Source organism: Sapajus apella, unplaced genomic scaffold (genome assembly GCF_009761245.1).
Source record: "Sapajus apella isolate SASKATOON/1434 unplaced genomic scaffold, GSC_monkey_1.0 scaffold12, whole genome shotgun sequence".
Taxonomy (NCBI): Eukaryota; Metazoa; Chordata; class Mammalia; order Primates; family Cebidae; genus Sapajus; species Sapajus apella.
Genome location: NW_022436952.1, coordinates 31,682,532 through 31,697,752, shown reverse-complemented (window position 1 = coordinate 31,697,752; position 15,221 = coordinate 31,682,532).

The following is a 15,221-nucleotide window of genomic DNA, read 5'->3' as shown; positions in this document are numbered from 1 at the left end:
TTATTTATTTATTTATTTTTTATTTTTTTTTTTTTTTTGAGATGGAGTTTCGCTCTTGTTACCCAGGCTGGAGTGCAATGGCACGATCTCGGCTCACCGCAACCTCCGCCTCCTGGGTTCAGGCAATTCTCCTGCCTCAGCCTCCTGAGTAGCTGGGATTACAGGCACGCGCCACCATGCCCAGCTGGATTTTTGTATTTTTAGTAGAGACGGGGTTTCACCATGTTGACCAGGATGGTCTCGATCTCTTGACCTCGTGATCCACCCGCCTCGGCCTCCCAAAGTGCTGGGATTACAGGCGTGAGCCACCGCGCCCGGCCTCCCAAATTTATTTATAAATTCAATGCAATACCAAAAAAAACCCCAACTTGGCTATATTTATATTTATATATAGTATATAGAAAACTTACAAACTAATTTTAAAATATGAACTAGAAAAGAGCCAAGAATGGCTAAGACACTTGAGGGTGGGCTGTTTTGTTTTTATTTTGAAACAGGGTCTTACTTTGTCACCCAGGGTGACAAATCATCTGCAAACCATGATTCTTGGTTTGCAGACAACTGCCTTTTTGCTATGTCCTCACATGGCCTTTCCTTGCTTGTGGAGAGAGTTCTATCTCTTCCTCTTCTTAGAAGGACACTAATCCCACCAAGAGAATCCTACCCTCATGACTTAATCTAAACCTAATTACTCATTACTCCCCAAAGGCCTCAACTTCAAATACCATCACAATGGAGACCAGGGATTCAACATATTAATTTTGGGGAAACATAAACATTCCCTCCACAACAGTCTACCAGGTACCTCAGACAATGAGGATGAAGGTGGAGTGAAAAATATAAAGACTAATGGAAATATATATACTTTTTTTAAGACAGTCTCAAACTATGTCACCCAGGCTGAGGGGCAGTGGTGCGATCTCAGCTCACTACAATCTTAGCCTCTCAGGTTCAAGTGATCCTCCCACCTCAGCCTCCTGAGTAGCTGGGATTGTAGGCATGTGCCACCACACCTGGCTAATTTTTGTATTTTAGTAGAGATGGGGTTTTGCCATGTTGCTTAGCTGGTCTTGAGCTCCTAGCCTAAGTGATCTGCCTGCTTTGACCTCCCAAAGTGCTGGGATTACAGCTGTGAGCCACCATGACTGGCCTGATGGAAATCTTTTAAAGACATTTAGGTTCCCAGATTCCTTTCCTCGCTTCATGCAGCCAGACCTTTGAAGAGGGTAAAACAAAGAGTCTCTGGAAAGCAAAATAACAAACAAAACTGAACCCAGTTACTCTGTCCAATGCATAAATCTCCCTTAAACATTCCTGACAAAGGGTAAGCCAGTCTTATGCTTGAACCCGTGCAGTGACAAAGAACTCCCTCCTTCCCAGTAATAATGACAACAGCTAACCTTACTGAGTGCTCACTATGTGCCTAGCCCTGGTTTTAGCCCTTCCCAGGTACTGACTCTTTGAAAGTTGGCTCATTTCAAATGTGGGCAGCTCTGTCTGCAAAAGGTTCAGAGAGGCCTCTAAAGTTTCCCTCCTATCTTCATGGGTCTCTTAACTGAGGAGGAAGGAGAATTTTCATCTTGGGATGGCAGGCCCATAGAGATTATATGGGAAGAGAAGTGTTCATTGCCTTACATGTTTATCATCAAAAGCACAGTCTATACTGGGCTCTAAAGTAATTGCAATAGTCGTAGTCATTGTAAAGCATGTGCTCATTTTACATGCATTTACTGCACTTAATTCACATAACAATCCTATTTTTCTACAAACTGATTCTTTGAAAGATTAAGTAACTGTTTTAAGGTTACAGAGCTAGTAGCCAGCATTGTAGCCCAGTCTGTCTGACCCAGAGGCTGAGCTGTTAATCACACAGGTCAGCACAAGTTTTCATTTACTGTGTTTCTCAGAAGTGTGTACTAGAAACATCTCTGAATGTGGAGTGAGAAGACTTGAGCTCTGCTTCCTCCTCTGCTACTTTCTTGTGAGCTTGAGCAAATTGTTTTTGTCTTTTCCTTAAGTATAAAACAAAAGAGCTGAACTAGATGATCTCAAAAGCCCAAATTTAACTCTGATCATCTATATTTCAAGTTAAAGGTGTCTATAATCCTTCCTCATCTGGTAACATTTCTTGGAGCATCCAATTAATATGTGGAGATGATGATGATGTTGATGATGAATGAACGAATGTATGAATGAATGAAGTGAAATCTTTAACATTTTCTTTTGCAAAAGGCTGCCCCTGGTCAGATGTTCCTAGAGGAGGAAAGAGAGTTCTTGTCTCCCTTTTCAGTTTCTGTTGCTTTTCACCAGTTGGCCTCAAATCTACAAAGCCAGCTTCACCCCCAGGCCCTTTTCTCAAGGCCCAGCTGTAAGCTAGAAGCAGAAAGTGAATATGCAGAGTGGCCAATTAGTTCACTGTGTGCCCTCATGACCTCTGACCCCTGCTGGGCCACCCCATCCATTAGCTGTCCTCTTCCCTCTCCACCCTCTTCTCTCAGTTTGAGTCACTGTCTTGCCATTCTCTTTCAGCAAAGAAACATGCTCAGGCATTCGGCCAGCAGCCTCCACTTGGTGCTCTTTTGTCTCCTCCCTCTGTTGCCCTTGTTGCTAACCTGGTCACCACTCCTTGACCCTTCTGCTCTCGCCCCTCCTGGGTCTGGGGAGCGGCAGTATTCCAAGTCAGGGTCTGCAGGAAGGAAGAAGGCAAGCCCTTGCTTTTCCTTTTCACTTGGGTTGTATTCCACAAACAAATTTTGATACTATTCCTTATTGCAAGAAATTCCCTGTAATGCTTCCTCCAGGATGATCATTTCTTTCAAAAGTAAGTGTTTTGAAAAGTCCATGTGGGTGAAGGCAGCAGTATGTTCCTTTGAGATGTTGGCTATTCCTTTATGGGGTTGGAAAATATATATACAGTGTATATATATATATATATATATATATATATATATAATTATACATATTCTATTGATTGAGGAGGGAAAAGCTGTTCCAAGATTATGGGTATGTGAGTATATATTTGTGAAATATAAAGCAATCATCAAAAGAGAAAATCAACAAATTCATTTTATTACACTTGAAAAAAAGATTTTCAAGTGTTGATAGCATCTGCTAACTCTTCAGAATCTCAGCTCAGACAGAAATGGAGCTGGGGTGAGTTTATCAGAAAAAGGCAAGTGCTTGAGAGTCAAACTCACTAGATTTAAACCCAAGACCTGCCAGTTGGCCACTAGGTGACTTCTGGTAACAATAGTAGTCTGACTGCATGCTACATGCCAAGCACTTTACAATATCATCTCATTTCATCCTCATAATAAGTAGTGAGTGAGAGATGATCAGTCATCATCCTTATTTTTCAAATAAAGAAGTGAAAGCCAAGAGTAATTAAATGATTGCTTCAGGGCTGTATAAATAGTAAAAGACAGAAAAGGAAGGTGAACAAGGTAAACATGGCTCCCGAGTTCTTAAATCCAATGTTATACTTCCTCCAAATTACAAAGTACAGTACTTAAGTTATTTAACCTTTATGAGTTTTGGTTTCCTTGAATATAAGATGATCATCTATAAAACACCTAATAGCAATGATTAACAACTGAATGCTTATTATATTCCAGGCATTTTTCTAAATACTGATATTCCTTACTTCCTTTAATATTTAGGAAGTCCCCCAAAATAGGAACTATTATCCCCTTGTCACAGAGGAGGAAACCAGGGCTTACAGAAGTTAAACAACTAACCCAGATCAGAGGACGTCATTATATGAAAAAGATACTTCCACATGCATGTTTATAGCAGCACAATTTGCAACTGCAAAAATGTGGAACCAACTCAAATGCCCATCAATCAACAAGTGGATAAAGAAACTGTGATATATATATATATATATGATGAAATACTACTCAAAAAGGAATGAATTAATGGTATGGCATTCGCAGCAACCTGGATAGGATTGGAGACTATAATTCTAAGTAACTCAGGAAAGGACTACCAGACATCGCATGTTCTCACTTATAAGTGGGAGCTAAACTATGAGGATGCAAAGGCATAAGAATGACTCTGGGGACTCAGGGGGAAGGTGTGAGAAGGGGATGAGGGATAAAAGACTACAAATTGGGTTTAGTGTATACTGCTTTGGTGATGGGTGCACCAACATCTCACAAATCGCCACTAAAGAACTTACTCATGTAACCAAACACCACGTTCCCCAAAAAGCTATGGAAATCAAAATATTAAAAAAAAAAAAAAGTAACTAACCCAGATCACACACAACGACTAAGCGGTAGAACTGGAGTTCTAATTTGAACCTGTGTGGTTGCAGAGCCCATGCTCTTTCCACTTTCTACTCCATGACCATTGCCTCAAACAGGCCTGCTGAGAAAGATGGAGTATAAACACAAAGACAGCTACAGAAACACAGGGATGGAGAAAAATTAATTCCAACTGAGGGTCACAGGGACAGATTTATGGAGAATGTAAAGATTCACTTGCTAGACATTCATTTTAATGCCAGAAAGGTTCAGAAATACATCTGTTTAACCAAGTTAGGCATACCCTAATTGTGTACTAAGGTTAATGTTAAGGGAGCTAGGTCCTTGCCTAATAAAGGCCGGGCACAGTGACTCACACTTATAATCCCAGCACTTTGGGAGGCCGAGGCAGGTGGATCACAAGGTCAGGTGTTCGCGACCAGTCTGGCCCACATACTGAAACCCTATCTCTACCAAAAATACAAAAAATTAGCCAAGTGTGGTGGTGTACACCTGTAATCTCAGCTACTCGGCAGGCTGAAGCAGGAGAATCACATGAACCAAGGAGGCAGAGGTTGCAGTGAGCCAAGATCGCATCATTGCACTCCAGCCTGAGCGACCGTGCAAGACTCCATCTCAAGAAAATAAAACAAAACAAAACAAAACAAAAATGCCTAATAAATAGTAAAGCAGGGACTGTATCCTACTCATCATAGTGCTACTACCCCACTCTCTTACACTTTCCCAGACTAATGGCAACTAGAATAGTGCCTTGCACGTAGTAGACACTTGACAGATATTTCCAAAATGAGTAAATGAATGATACTTCAGGAAAGACTTGGTTTGGGGTCTTGCTAACTTGGGGGATGCTGTAGCCCCCAAGCTGGAAGGCCCTTTTCTCTCTTATCTTTCTCCCTGCAGTTCCTCTGACAAGCCCGTAGGCTGAGCGATAGGGGATCTGCTGTACCCGAGATGATTTATGGTTCTTTGTTATGCAAATCCTTTCACATTCCCCCTCATCCTCTTTTCGCAGCCAATTCATCATGATATTTAAATGAAACTAAAGACAATTATTCAAGATGCCATTTCTAAAAAAGTTTTTGAAAAGACCTTCACCCCATCAGGATTGTCTTAGATTTCCTTGCTTTTCCCAAGGACTCAGAGAAATGCCTTTGCTTGTTTTTTTTTTTTTTTTTTTTTTTTTTTTTTTTTTTTTTTTTTTTTTTTCTCTTCTTCCTTCACTGGGGAGCCGTTGCTTTTACCTTAGAGAATCCCAGGTACTCTGGAGCAGCGAAAAGGAGGGCGATATATAGATAAATGGCGTGGAAGACAATGCTCTGTAATTGCTCCATAATTAAAATACTGGACATCCCAAGGAAGATATAACCATAGTATTTCAGCCTAGGCTACAGAATAACTTTGCAAAGATGCCTCAGAGATATTTTTCGCAATGTTCTGGGAATCCCAGCTTTATTAAGTCAATCTGCTATCAAAATATGATGGCAAAGTAAAGTGAAACTTTCTGATTCTTCATGCCATTAATACAAGCTGGTGTCACCCTAATCAAACTAGACCCCTTATCAGGACTATAGAAGTGAAACAAAAGCAAGCATTTCCTCTATCTGTCATTAAGCTTATTTGAATCACATCACTCATTGGATATGATATATGCTGTCATTATCTTGACTGTTAGTACAATCAGTAGAACTCAGTCAAATTCTTGGGCAAAAAAAATTACGTATGTTAACTCTACTACAAGATCACATAGAAATAGGTACTTTTATTTATTGATTTTATATAGCATCACTTTATTGTGAAAACAATGGCTGTTAGATACTAATTACATGATATTTTATAATAAAGATGAGTAGCTGGTGCCTTTTAATTTCCTACTATGTGATGCTAAATAAACTCACTGCTTTGTTCTGTGCCTCATTTTCCCTTTATGTACATTTAGAAGAATGTTTTGCTTGCCATACTCCTAAAAGACAGAAAACTCAAAATGCAACAGAACACGATGAGGTATTTTATAAAATAATGTGTATTTTTAAAAGTTGGGCAGCTGGTCATGGTGACACAGACCTATAATCCCAGCTATTAGGAAGGTTGAGGCAGGAGGATTACTTGAGCCAGGAGTTTCAGTCCAGCCTGGGAAACATAGCAAAACCGTGGATCTAAAAATTAAATAAAACCTATTTTTTAAAAAGTTGGGCATATATCTCAATTTCAGTAATTTTTTAAAAGTAGGGAACATATCTCAATTTCAGTTAACCACATCATACTTTAAATGTATCAAAGCAGCTGGGCACAGTGGCTCATGCCTGTACTCTCAGCGCTGTGGAAGGCTGAGGCAGGAAGATTGCTTGAGCTCCAGAGCTCGAGATCAGCCTGAGCAACATAGTAAGACCCCATCTCTATTTTAAGATTAAAAAAAATTTTTTTTAAGTATCAAAGAATCTCACAGAATATTCTTTTGTAAAAATAATCAAGCCCCTTTTATACTAGTTGAGAACATTCACAATTTCAAGTAATGAATTTGCTTAAAAGAGAGAGAGGTTCTACATAAGCAGAATATGTACGGAAAAAAAATAAATAAATAAAGAGAGGTTCAACTAAACTTACAAAGTTCCCTCAGTTCACCACCCCATGTACTTGGTGGTATAAAATATTTTTATTACATATATTATCAGCTGAAACATTTAGTATGTATTATCCTTGCTTCCCACTCCTTGAATGCAAGCAGTTACCTTTGACCTATACGATGTTAATAATTTAGGCTGGGTGCAGTGTCTTCCGCCTGTAATCCCAGCACTTGCAGGGTCCAAGGCAGGCAGATCACCTGAGCTCAGGAGCTTGAGTCCAGACTGGCCAACATGGTGAAACTCTGTCTCTCCTAAAAATATAAAAATTAGCCAGGTGTGGTGGTAGGCACATGTATTCCTAGCTACTCAGGAGGCTGAGGCAGGAGAACTAGCTTGAACCTGGGAGAAGGAGTTTGCAGTGAGCCGACACAGTGCCACTGCACTCCAACCTGGGCGACAGAGTGAGACTCTGTCTCAAAAAAACAAAAACAAAAACAATTTGTTGTTCATTTCAAATGAGTCTGTTTCTGTTTAGTTGTCTATAAAATAAAAGCCCATTCCAAAGCAATTAGATAAAACAAAAAGACATTAACTTAAATGAAGAGCAAGATTTTTAAGATATTAACTCTTTATACGATTTGTTAATATTTACACTAATTATTAATATTAGAAATCACAATCTGATTTATATTACTCCCCTAGATTTTTTTTTTCTCCGTCATCCAGGCTGGAGTGCAGTGGCACAATCATGACTCACAGTAGCCTCAAACTCCTGGGTTCAAACGATCTTCCTACCTCAATCTCCTGCGTAGCTAAGAGTATGGGCACATACCACTATGCCCAGCTAATTTTTTAATTTTCTGTAGAGACAAGGTTTTCATATGTTGCCCAGGCTGGTCTTGAACTCCTGGGATCAAGCAATCCTCCTGCCTCAACCTCCCAAAATGCTAGGATTATAGGGGTGAGCCACCACATCTGACCTCCCTGAGAATTTTGTCCCCAAAACTGAAAAAACAATGCTGTGGTAGAACCACAGTTCTCAAACGGTGCCCCCAGGAACTCCAGCATGGAACAGCAGCAAGTCCATAGGGCAACACAGAATATTTCAAATGTTCAAGGACAACACACTGATACTCAATATCTGTTGAAAATCATGTGAACTACTAGTATGAGATAGTCGTGGTTTCAACATTCAAACAGTATCCTTTTGGTAACATCAGATCATTGCAAAGCTGAGTTTTCTGTGGTTGCTGGGATGAAAAGCAAGTACTATGTGAATATCAATGTGAATCAGGAAATGAGTGTGTTAGTGTCCAATCTGAGCCCAAGGTTTGAGAAGATGTGCAACATCCAATAAGCTTGTACTGAAACCCTATGTTATAAAGACTTTCTTTTCTTTTCTTTTCTTTTTTTTTTTTTGAGAAGGACTCTTACTCACTCTGACACCCAGGCTGGAGTGCAGTGGCGTCATCTCGGTTCACTGTAACCTCTGCCTCCTGGGTTCGAGCAATGCTCCTGCCTCAGCCTCCTGGCTAATTTTTGTATTTTTAGTAGAGATGGGGTTTCACCATGTTGGCCAGGCTTCTCTCAAACTTCTGACCGCAAGTGATCTGCCTGCCTGAACCTCCTAAAATGTTGAGATTACAGGCATAAGCCACCGTACCCAGCCTATATTGTAGGTACTATTATTAGACTCATTTTATAGTTGAAAAAACCAAGCTTCCCAAACTTTATTGATAACTGTGCTCTTAGTGTGTAGGTAATTTTTTTTTTTTGCAACTCCCATTAGCAAGTAAGTGTAATTATTTTTAAATGAAATACAATTTTTTTTCTTTAAATTTATATGTATGGCCCAGGGCAGGGGCTCATGCCTTTAATCCCAGCTCTTTGGGAGGCTGAGGCAGGAGAATCACTTGAGACTAGGAGTTTGAGATCAGTCTGGCCAACATAGGTGAAACCCCATCACTATAAAAATTCAAAAATTAGCTGGGTATATTGGTGCACACCTGTAATCCCAGCTACTTGGGAGGCTGAAGCATCAGAACTGCTTGAACCCAGGAGGCAGAGGTTGCAGTGAGCCGTGATTACATCACTGCACTCCAGCCTGGGCAACAGAGTGAGACTCTGTCTCAAAGAAATAAAACAACTTTTATATGTATTATTTTTTCAAATGGCTACTAAGCTGTAAAATCACAAATATATGTTAAGATATTTGGGCTTAACTTAACAAATGGAATTATTAGGTATTTCTTTGAGCCTGAGTTGTGAAAAAATTGCTGAGAGTCTAAGAGCACAGTTATCAAGAAAGTTTGGGAACCCTGGTTTTTTCAAGTGTAAAATGAATCTAATAATAATATTACAACATAAGGTTGCAGTGAGAATAAATGAGTTAATTTACAAAAAGTATTCAGAATACTACTAGGCACCTTGTAGTCTTACCACCTCATTACCTAGGACAGTTCTCTTCAATGATCTTTCACTCATTTCTATGTGACGGATAAAAGCGTTTTGGAGTACATTTGTATCAGTAACATTAAAGCTTTATAACAGCCATCATAATCAGAAGTTTTTATTTAAATTTACTGTCTGGGAAGGGAACAGAAATTACTCTATTTTATTATTTTTTAATTTCTTAAATTTTTAGGTCTTCTGGGATTAAAATTTTCATCTAATTGTTTTTTGTTTGTTTGTTTTTAACAACTAGAAACCCAGAATTTCTGTTACATTACAGAGTTTTAAGAAATACCTTCAAAATTCTTTTGTAACAGGTTGATATCTTTTTTTTTTTGGCACGATCTCAGCTCACTGCAACCTCCGCCTCCCAGGTTCAAGCAATTCTTCTACCTCAGCCTCCTGAGTAACTGAGACTACAGGTGCACGCCACCATGCCCAGCTAATTTTTGCATTTTTAGTAGAGACAGGGTTTCACCATGTTGGCCAGGATGGTCTCGATATCTTGACCTCGTGATCCGCCGGCCTTGGCCTCCCAAAGTGCTGGGATTACAGGCATGAACCACCACGCCCAGCCACAGGTTTATTTTTATTTATTTATTTATTTATTTATTTAGACAGAGTTTCGCTCTTGTTACCCAGGCTGGAGTGCAATGGCGCGATCTTGGCTCACCGCAACCTCCGCCTCCTGGGTTCAGGCAATTCTCCTGCCTCAGCCTCCCGAGTATCCAGGACTACAGGCACGTGCCACCATGCCCAGCTAATTTTTTTTTTTGTATTTTTAGTAGAGACGGGGTTTCACCATGTTGACCAGGAGGGTCTCTATCTCTTGACCTCGTGATCCACCCGCCTCGGCCTCCCAAAGTGCTGGGATTACAGGCGTGAGCCACCGCGCCCGGCCTAGGTTGATATCTTTTAAAAAACAATTCTTAAAAATTGTGTTCATGCCAAGTGTAGTGGCTCACACTTGTAATCCCAGCACTTTGGGAGGTGGAGGTGGGAAGACTGCTTGAGGCCCAGAGTTCAAGACCAGCCTGGGCAACATAGTGAGACATCATCTCTACAAAATAAAAAGAATTAGCCAGGTGTAGTGGTGGGTGATGACAGTCCAAGCTACTTGGTAGGCTGAGGTAGCAATATTTCTTGGGCCCAAGAGGTTGAGGCGCAGTGAGCTATGATTATAACACTGTACTCCAGCCTGGGCAACAGAGCAAGACCCTGTCTGGAAAAATAAAATAAAAATTGTGTTCAAAGAAGCATCACATAAGGTATTTGCCCTCTTCCCACTCCCCACACCCTAAGGAAGACCTTCTGTAAGCTGTTCTGCTAGGAAGGTGAGCAGAATTTACATGTTACACATTCATTACAGCCTTTGTCTTGTTGTAGCTTAGCAATCCTTGAAAGTGTTTTACTTTCAACTTTTTAACTTTTTATTTCTCTCTTAGCTTTTTATTTCTTAATTTCAGATTTACAGAAAAGGTATAGAAATTGTACAAAGAATTCCTGTATACTCCTCATCCAATTTCCTAAATATTGATATTTTACATTTGCTTTATCATTTTGGTCATTTTGCTAACATAGTATCTGACATATTTCTCCACTCTAAATTCATAAATTTTCTCTTTATAATTAATAAACATCTTGTGGGGACATACTTTGTGACTATGTAAATATCCCGTTTCTCAACCAAACTTTACCTGCTACTTTTCCTATCCATCGATGATTCAATTATTACCATGACAGTTGCCAAATAGTGACTTTCTAATTCCATTATTCCTCCTACATTTATTAGTTGATAGTCTACAATAAGGACTCACTTTTCCTTCTCCCACATTTATTTACTCTTATTTATTTATATGTCCACATATGTTATTCAATGAGTTATAATACATTACTATCATTATTTATCATTATGCTTAATTGTTCCAGATTTGCCTAGCAGGAATCCCTTGAGGAAAACTCTTGGACATTTTGACATTGTCTGATCCTATATTTTAAAGCACTTTCTAACTTACTTAATAAGATGTGCAAGGCTCATCTTGTACTTCCCCAGCCCTAGCCTCCCTGGAATTGGCCAATTCCCCAAGGAGCTCTGGTTCCTTTTAATAGTAACAAAATTAGAAATCAAGATCTAAGTGACAGGTGTGCTCATTGCTCTTGGGGTGTCATTGTTTCTGGGCTTTCTCAGTGAAAAGAATCAGGGATTATATACATGCATATATATATTATTATATGTACACAATAAAAACATACTCATACCTTTTTTTATTTTTGAGACAGAGTCTCACTCTGTTGCCAGGCTGGAGTGCAGTGGCATGATCTCGGCTCACTGCAACCTCCACCTCCCAGGTTCAAACAATTCTCCTGTCTCAGCCTCCCAAGTAGCTGGGACTACAGGCGCACGCCACCACATCCAGCTAATTTTTTGTGTTTTTAGTAGAGATGGGGTTTCACCATGTTGGCCAGGATGGTCCTGATCTCTTGACCTCGTGATCTGCCCGCCTCAGCCTCTCAGTGCTGAGATTACAGGTGTGAGCCACCACACCCGGCCAAAACATACTCAATACTTTTCTTAAAAAACAAGAGTTTTACACTGTCATTCCAAGTCTAATCCAACACTATAGGATTCGTTCTACTTTTGTCCCATTCTAATTTGTAACTCTCTTCTCTCTGTGAAGAAAATGAATTTCATTATCTGTAATATATTTACTTATTTGCCCAATTCCAGAATACACAGAAGTAGCTTTAGAATTGCTACCAAAAGGCATCCTCTACTGCAAAAAAAAATTAACTAAAATGTAATATTCATTTACAGTTCATTTAGTCTTTCGTCTGAGAGTATATACTGTAAAAACAATTGTATTCTGAAGTTGCTTGGATTGGGTTAGTCCCCCCCACCAACATACCTGGCCTTCCGGGTGATTATATTATTCACTTGAAACTGTTAGGTTGATTTGTTAGCATTCCATTTTAGTATGTCTCCCCCCACCCCATTTGTGTGTGTGCATTTCGTGTGTGTTTTAGTATATAAACATTAACATAGTTCCAAAAAATAGAACCATACAAAAAGAAATATTCAAGAAAAATGTCAGTCCTCATCCCCTCTACTCAGTCCCCAGCCTCCTCACACTTTCTTCCTCATTTCCTCCCACTTCCGGTAGGTAGCTAATCTCATTACTTTCCAGTTTATCCTTCCCAGTTTTTGTTTTTGGTCAAAAAAGCAGACGTGTGTATGTTTTCTCACTCCTTTTTTTTTTTTTTTACACAAAAAGTAGCAACTATACTGTTTTGTACTCTACCTTTTTCACTAAATAATATAACCTAGAAATCATTCCATATTGGTTCACAGACATCTTCCTTATTCTCTTGCTCTGTCAAGAGTGCAGTGGCACAATTTCAGCTCACTGCAACCTTTGCCTCCTGGGTTCAAGCAATTCTCCTGCTTCAGACTCCCATGTAGCTGGGATTACAGGCGTATATCACCGTGCCCAGCTAATTTTTGTATTTTTAGTAGAGGTGGGTTTTCACCATGTTGGCCAGGCTGGTCTTGAACTCCTGAACTCAGGTGATCCACCCACCTTGGCCTCCCAAAGTGCTGGGATTACAAGTGTGAGCCACTGTGCCTGCCCCCTCATTCTTTTTTAAAGATGTATAGTACTCTCTTATGTGTTTGTACTGTAGTTTATTCAACCACTCTTCTCCATAGGAGACATTTTTTTTCCTGAGCCTGCTTGCTAGAGAACCATATGGGAATTTAAATTGTTTCCCAATACAAACAATACTGCAATACATAAACTTATGCATATGTATTTTCATATTGCCATAGGTGTATATTCAGAGTAAATACTTAGAATGCTTACTGGGCCAAAAGTAAACACATTTGAAGTTTTTTGGATACCTGCAATGTTTTAATATAGAGACTTAAAGTCGTTTTGCAATAATATTACTTGTCTATATAGGTGTTTTGTTTTAGATTTTGAATCAACAGACTTTGTCTTTTACCCAGCACAATTATACCTTAACAAATATGTGCTGGTGATTATAAGCAATTGAATAACGAAATTATTCCTAAGTAGTATTAGATTTTGTATTTATTTTTTATTTTTGAGACAGAGTGTTGTTCTGTCATCCAGGCTGGAGTGCACTGGTGCAATCTTGGTTCACTGCAACCTCCACCTCCTGGGGTCAAGCGATTCTCCTGCCTCAGCCTCCCAAGTAGCTAGGATTACAGGTACACATCACCACACCTGGCTAATTTTTGTATTTTTAAAGCTCATTATCACTGGTCATTAGAGAAATGCAAATCAAAACCACAAGGAGATACCATCTCACACCAGTTAGAATGGCAATCATTAAAAAGTTAGGAAACAACAGATGCTGGAGAGGATGTGGAGAAATAGGAATGATTTTACACGATTGGTGGGAGTGTAAATTAGTTCAACCATTGTGGAAGACACTGTGGTGACTTCTCAAGGATCTAGAGCTAGAAATGCCATTTGACCCAGCAATCCCATTACTGGGTATATACCCAAAGAATTATAAATCATTCTACTATAAAGATACAAGCACATGTATATTTATTGTGGCACTGTTCACAATAGCAAAGACTTGGAACCAACCCAAATGCCCATCAGTGATACACTGGATAAAGAAAATGTGGCACATACATACCATGAAATACTATGCAGCCATAAAAAAGGATGAGTTCATGTCCTTTGCAGGGACAAAGCTGGAAATCATCATTCTAAGCAAACTAACACAAGAATAGAAAACCAAACACTACATGTTCTCACTCATAAGAAGGGGTTGAACAATGAGAACACATGGTTACAGGAAGGGGAACATCACACACTGGGACCTGTCAGGGGGTAAGGAGCTAGGGGAGGGATAGCATTATGAGAAATACCTAATGTAGATGACGGGTTGATGAATGCAGCAGACCACCATGGCACATGTATACCTATGTACCAAACCTGCACTTTCTACACATGTACCCAGAACTTAAAGTATTTTTTTAAAATAGTATTTTTAGTAGAGAGAGGGTTTCGCCATGTTGCCCAGCTCGTCTCAAACTCCTAAGCTCAAAGTGATCTACCTGCCTTGGCCTCTCAAAGTGCTCTTGGTAACTATAAGCTACCATGCCTGGCCTTGTATTTATTTAATTAGTTTAGTTCCGAGAGTAATGCTGTACAAAAATAATGGAGGGAAGATCCCTTAGATATGAGAAACAATAAATACATAAGGATGGATCACATTCTGCCTGTGGGAATGATTGTGGATATATTTTTACATCTCCAAGAAGGACATATTTCCTCCCAGCAGAGTTGATGATCTGAAGTTGCTGGAAACATGATGAATAGTGAAGGGGGCAGGTCTGCCGGTGCTACAGGGCCTGGTTAATTACACTGTAAATCATGCAAATACTGACATGTTGAACAAAAAGCTTCTGCAGACATCTTCTCCTTCTCACCAAAAGACAGTTCCTTAAAAAAATAGGCACATTGGTAATTATCTCAAGCTGAGAATATACAAAATGCTGATATTAACCCCTAGAGACACAGAGAAGCTTGAGGGCTTTGAAGTCTGTAAGGCATTTAAAAAAAATGCTTTACAAATATGATTTATAAATTATATACTCTTGATTAAGCATTTTATTAGGAGGACAATCAAATCCTACTCCCCTTAGTCTACAATCAGTACTATAACATTATTCTAGAATTTTATTATTTGTGTCTTTCTTAGAGCCTTTCCTCGTATAGAGTCTAGGGTTCACAAATAGTTCTCTATGCCTTAGAAAGGTAAATGTTTCATTTGGAAATCTTTGTGAGATCTGGGCTTTCACAGATAGAAATCAAAGATAGGAATCATCCTCTACTCCACTCCTGACCAATAATGTCAGCAAATCCTCCCTTGTCCCTGTGTCTATTCCACAATAAAAGCA